The following is a 6,008-nucleotide window of genomic DNA, read 5'->3' as shown; positions in this document are numbered from 1 at the left end:
GCGCTGCCCACCTCCAGCGTGGGGGTGGGCGGCATGTCTGAATCCCTTTTATTTATAGACCAAAAAACTGTAACGACACAAGACGGCAGCCTACGTGTTCTGAAGTCCCAGAAGAGAAACCGTGAAAAGTCCAAATGGAGTAGTGTTATGCCTTGAACCTGTAAAGTTAGTCGGAAGGATAATATCTGTGAGCAGTATTTTAATTTCATTTATCTTGCCAGAGATTCTCAACTATACTTATGAACGTTGACTGGACCATTGTAAGACATTACTTTACTTTGGTGAAGACCAAATGGTTTAACAAAAACATAATAATAATAATTGTAAAAATGCAAACGAGTTAAGTCGTGTTTTAACATGTATATGTAACTTTAAGAATGCCAATTTTTGCCGTTTTTACAAGACATTTTCATCCAATATATGCCAAAAATTATACAAAGAATGGCACTTATAGTGTAAGAAATAGTCTTTTTATTTGTTTGTTTGTGTGAGTTGGTTGTGAACTATGCGCTCTTGTTGATGTCATTTTCTATTTAAAAAAAACAGAAAGTYCCACTGAATAGAATGTGTTAAACCTGGAAATAAAAACAGACCTTTAATGTAAACAGATTTCTTCTAGAATGTGTTAACAAATTAGAGTAAAGTTGCTTGTGTGGAAATAAGCAGATTTTGTTTAGCTGGATGTTTGAGGGTTGTAAAGGTTACTGACCCCTGTTCTCTGTTCCAGATGAAGAAATGGATCCCCGCAGCATGATGCTGACACCACCACTAAGTTTTACCATGGGAATACTCTTTTCAGTTTAATATAGTATGTTAGTTTCTCACCAAACAYATAATTGTGAGAAACATTATCCCTGAACTGTCTGATTCTTGGTGTTGTTTGTTTACTAATGTTCAGYGCTAACCGCCTGAGGCGTTTAATACTGCGTTTAAGCTGCGTTTTCAGTGAGGCCAAATCACACACAGGTTTACCATATGTACCGCTTACATGATTTCTGAAGGCAAGTTGTTTAACTTTATTTGGGTGCATTTGAATTTGGGTGAACAAAATAGGCTGAATAAAATAAAATAAAAAATACATGACACGCTTTAAGATTTTTATGTGTCAAGGGTTTCGAGAACRATGCTCTGTAGTTTCTTTAATGGCTCTTACGGCGACTGTCAGGAAACCACATGCTATTTCAGCCTGAGCTCAATAAATATGTGACATGACCGTATTTACTGGGAAACGGTAAAGGAGCTATTTTAGGATTTTTCACTGGGACCCTACATCTGTCTTCTGCATAGGTGGTGGAATAACATCAGTAAAACAAAAAGAAAAAAGCATAACTACTTTCTGACTGTTTCACACTACAGACTGAGACATGTGTGGGCGTCTGGGGGCTCAAAGGAAGCGGTTGAAAACAAGTGTTTCTGGAGACAAAGGTTAATGAATGACGTGGAAACTGTTTCCATTTTAAGTCCTTCAAAAGAAGCGAGATTCTTTTTTTACTTTCTTTTCTCTGATGACCTCCCAGAATGTTGACAAGTGAAGTTGACAGACGKAGCTCACGCTGCCTMGTTCTCCTTCCAGAGTCAATAGCTGGCCCGATTCGTATGGCTCTGGTTCTCGCTAAAATGGAGGCTTTAAAACCAATTACTCTCCAACTTCTTGTCAGGAGTTTAATACTCCTCTCAGTCATGGACTTCTTTGACCTCCTAATTTAATTCGAGTCCCCACACGGCCCACTTTTTTTTTTGGCCTCCAATATGTTTACTGGAGCACATCACATTTGCTGAATTTAACAGACTGAAAAACAATTAGGAATGAGCTTCCAGCTAGACCATTTGTGTGTGGGCTCATTTGCTACGCTGACACACACACGCACACACACACTGGGCTACGTGTTTCCCCACGCTGACGTGCCGAGCAGTCTRCTCAAGGAGGGGGGAATGGACAGGACTGGTCGTAGCTCATTCTCGCCCCCACACACCTATCAGCAGTTTGCCGCTTTGCTGCTGAGAGGATTCTGTTGTCATGGCGATGACCAAACGGTGGCCTTCATGGGTAGTGGAAAAAAAAAAAAAAAAGAACGAAAAAAAATCCCTCACACCTCATTACCTGAAACTCAATGGCCGATATTTAACAACAGATGGCATAAATAAAAAATAAAAAAATCAGTGATGATGTCAGAATTTGAAGGTACTGCTATGGGCTTTTTTTGTTGTTGTTTTTTTTTGCCTGTCCTCATTTACCTTAAAAGGTAGAGCAAAAATATGCGAAAGGCGCTGTTTGTGCTTTTTGTAATGCATAAATTAAGTCAAATGGCAAATGTGCACGCAACATGYACAAAATAATTGAAAATCAAGTTGTGAGTTTGTTTTCTTCCCAGAGGAAAATTAATATCACACATTTAAAAAGATCAGCCTGCCGAGTTAATGTCTCAGTGGTTTTCAGTTTTTTTTTTTAATCAAAGATAAGAACATGTCATCCAAAAAACTGAGTTAATCACTATGAGCTTCAGATAAAATCAAAGCGGGGATAMATTTTTTAATATGTTAAGAATATATTTTTAATATATTTTACATTTTAAATGTCATCCAGACCATATCAGACTTGTATGGAGTCCTGGAAGCAAAGACYTTCTCTTCATTTGACCTTCTTATCTCAGGGGGGAGAAAAGAGGGATAAAAGGATTTAAAGTTCTTATTTTTCACATGTGTTGTTTCCAGTTCCATAACAGGCAACACACATTTCCCCCCCAATTTACTCTCTGTTGAAATGAAAACATTTACTTGCCTCCTGCATCCCTGGCTCTTGGGTAGCTGAAAAGATACAAATCTAGCTTTCCATCTCCCTCTCTCTCTCTGTGTCCGAAGGAGTCTCAGCCTGTCGTTACTCTRAGGACGGAGAGGAGATAACAGGGCTCTGTCAAACAAACTTGGATATTTGGACTCCGGAGCCATCTGGATCCCGGCCCAGGCTACATCTCACTATAACAGCAGATAAAAGAAAGAYGTTGCTTGCCAGGTTCAATTGGATTCTCCAGGGGAGGATAATAGAACAGTTTCTTTAGGCTTTCTCTCAACAATGTGAGGGRAAAAAAAGGAGTCGAGAAAGTTGCAGACTGACAAACGGGTGATGCTGATAAAAAACTAAACTGGCTTTTCCAGGTTTTACTTGCACAGCTGAGGAGGAGACAGCACGGGTTGAAGAAAACTGAACTTCACATTTCTGGAATGCTGCAGAGATAACCAGATTTTAGACCTTCTCATACCTCTGAGTTGTCCAGCTGACATCCAGTACATATGCTGCTTCATTAAGGAGGAGATGAATATCAGAATGCATCCAGGGTGAAAATCAAGTGAAAACCATCGACTGAACTTTTAAAAAGGAAACTATTTTCAAACAAAACATCTGAAAACCTTCAATAATCCTCAAAATATATAATGTAAGTAGAATTTAATACGCTTTAAGCATGCAAATTAGCGTTACAACTCTATCTATTTTCCAAATCCTTCTACTCATAAACTTAATAAAAAAAGCATTGTTGACAAGAGGAGAAAATGACAAGTTATGCACATGTTTACCTTTGCCTCATACAGTCCTCCTTTGAGAATATGAGATGTGTTGCATTTGGTTACAAAAACTCCTGTTAGCTGATACAATCATCTACCCTCATAATTCACTCACTCTGGTAACAGGGCCTCTCCCATGTGGTGAGAAAAGATACTTTTGGCAAACAACTTATGCAATATTTTTGCAACCTTTGTATTGCCTGCTCGGCACTCCTCTCTCCTGRTTTTGGCTCTGGCTCAGCGGCAAGCACAGCTCCTGTTGCTTCCTGTGTGAAAGCAGCCAAATAGGACCAGCAGGCCTTTTAAGCGTTGCCAGGTTGTCTGATTATGATATCAAACCACGGCTTGTATTTTACCTCCTTGGTCCTCAAGTCAATTTATTCCTTTGATGGAATAATGACAACCTGAATGAGTGTTCAATGCTAGCACGCTGCTTAAAAAGACTTACAAGTTCTGCYTTATACATTTTTTTTTCACAGCCACCATCTTTAAACCAAGCAATATATCATAGCATGGTTCACTACCAACTTCTAAACCTTCTCTTTCCCGCTTTTCTCAAAATTCATCCAACAACTCTAACTTTATTTGATGCACTTTTTTTTTCACTTTACTTGTCCAAAGCCAATTGTTTTGGATATCTGACTGCTGGTACATGAACTCATCCACCTCATAGCTTCACTATTCCACCTGTCTTCTTCTCATTCAAACCAAATTAATCTGTCTTGCTTTCATTCTCCACTCCAGGCTTTCCTGCACATGCCCCTCACTCTCAACATAGGCCACAATATCATYTGCAAACAACGTAATCCATGGTTCATCTGCAAACAACGTAATCCGGCTGACGYCATCTGTTACCCTGTGGACAACTGTTGCAAACAAGATGGGGCATGCAGTTTGTTTCCATTGTATTTGGGTAATTTATATTCTCCACTGTGTTTTTAAGCATTATGTTGGATTACTTAACGATTTATGACRCTATGTTGTAATATAGATAAAGTTCATAYGTTTAAATAGGGTGTAAGATATCACAATAGATTGTCAAAACTAAAAGTATCCTTCACATGGTTGCTACAAGAAAAGGAGTGGAAATTATCTATACAAGAGTTTCTTAAACTTTATTGAATAAAGACCCACTTTACTGCTTGTTTTTTCATTGCTACTATTGTGGCAGACATTTTAAAAGCAGTAGTATTTCCAAGTTCCAACTTAGCAGAACAGACAGCATGACTAGTCACAAGCATTTGTCTGTGGTTTGCTCTTGTCCACCTCAGTTCATACAAACTCTTTTGTAGGTTTTGATGAAAATATTATTTGCTACTAGTTAAATACAAAATGTCTTTTCGGATCCACAAGTGGAAGTTGTATGACAGGACGGTGGCCTTAAACGTTTCTTCTTTTAACAATTGCCTTATGTTTTGAAACACCAGTTCATTTCCTGTGAGCAATAACAAGTGCAGTACATAAAAACAGAGTTAAATAGAAGCTAAAAAAATAGACTGTCTTTTTTTTCCCAGCTTACTCTTTTTTAATTTGGTGTTTCCGACTAGTTATTGTTACTCGAAATAATAATTCTTCCACCCCATAATATGAAACGAGAATATAAAAACAAATAAGCAAATCACTTTTTTTTACAGCTATAAACAGATTCTTGCATTCCATGAATATAACCTATATTTTCTCGTTATCTGACACTGAATCAGAATAAACATTTCCTGTTTTAGGTCATATCCGTTCACCTATACCTATTTGCTAATAGCCAGGTTAACAAGTGAGATTTTTAATATATTTAAAGACTTTCTTCACATTCAGAACTGTATATTTTTGCAGCACTCTGTAGAAATGCCTTTTACACTGTTTAAGACTTAGAACAAAAAATTTGAATATCCATTCACAAGGTACTAACAATAGTTTGTGGAATTTTGGCCCATTCCTCCTGACAGAAAGAGTAAATGAATCAGGTGTGTAGGCTGCCTTGCTCAGAAACATCTTTCAAATGATGTCACAATCGTCTGGCCAATATAAGCCATGTGGTTGTGTGCATTAAAATACATGAGGTCTTSGCTGCCAACTGGCATACCAACRGCGTCCTGTACATGGAGGTTATTAGTCTAGATCTCAGGTCCTTTGCTTCACATCTTATGTCTTTCTCTCTCTGCCCCTTGTATGTGTGAACACTGTARTTAAAGGTCCATTATGCAGTAATATTTGTGAATGCACTTCTGAATTTAGAGATAAAAAAGATACTTCACTGTTATTCTGGTATTTAAAGAGTGAAAATAAAGGTTATGATCCTAACTTACCGAAAACATGATAGGTTTAGTCTGAGTTAGATAAAGAAATAAACAATCGGTCCTCTGTCTTTTGGCATCGTCTGTGTCATTGTCTCCTACTGTCAATAAAGTTTTGATTTTACCGCCATTGTGATGACAGTTTAAGCTAGCGCGCGAGAA

Source organism: Poecilia reticulata, linkage group LG8, assembly GCF_000633615.1.
Source record: "Poecilia reticulata strain Guanapo linkage group LG8, Guppy_female_1.0+MT, whole genome shotgun sequence".
NCBI classification, from domain to species: domain Eukaryota; kingdom Metazoa; phylum Chordata; class Actinopteri; order Cyprinodontiformes; family Poeciliidae; genus Poecilia; species Poecilia reticulata.
Note: the sequence above shows the minus strand (reverse complement) of the source record.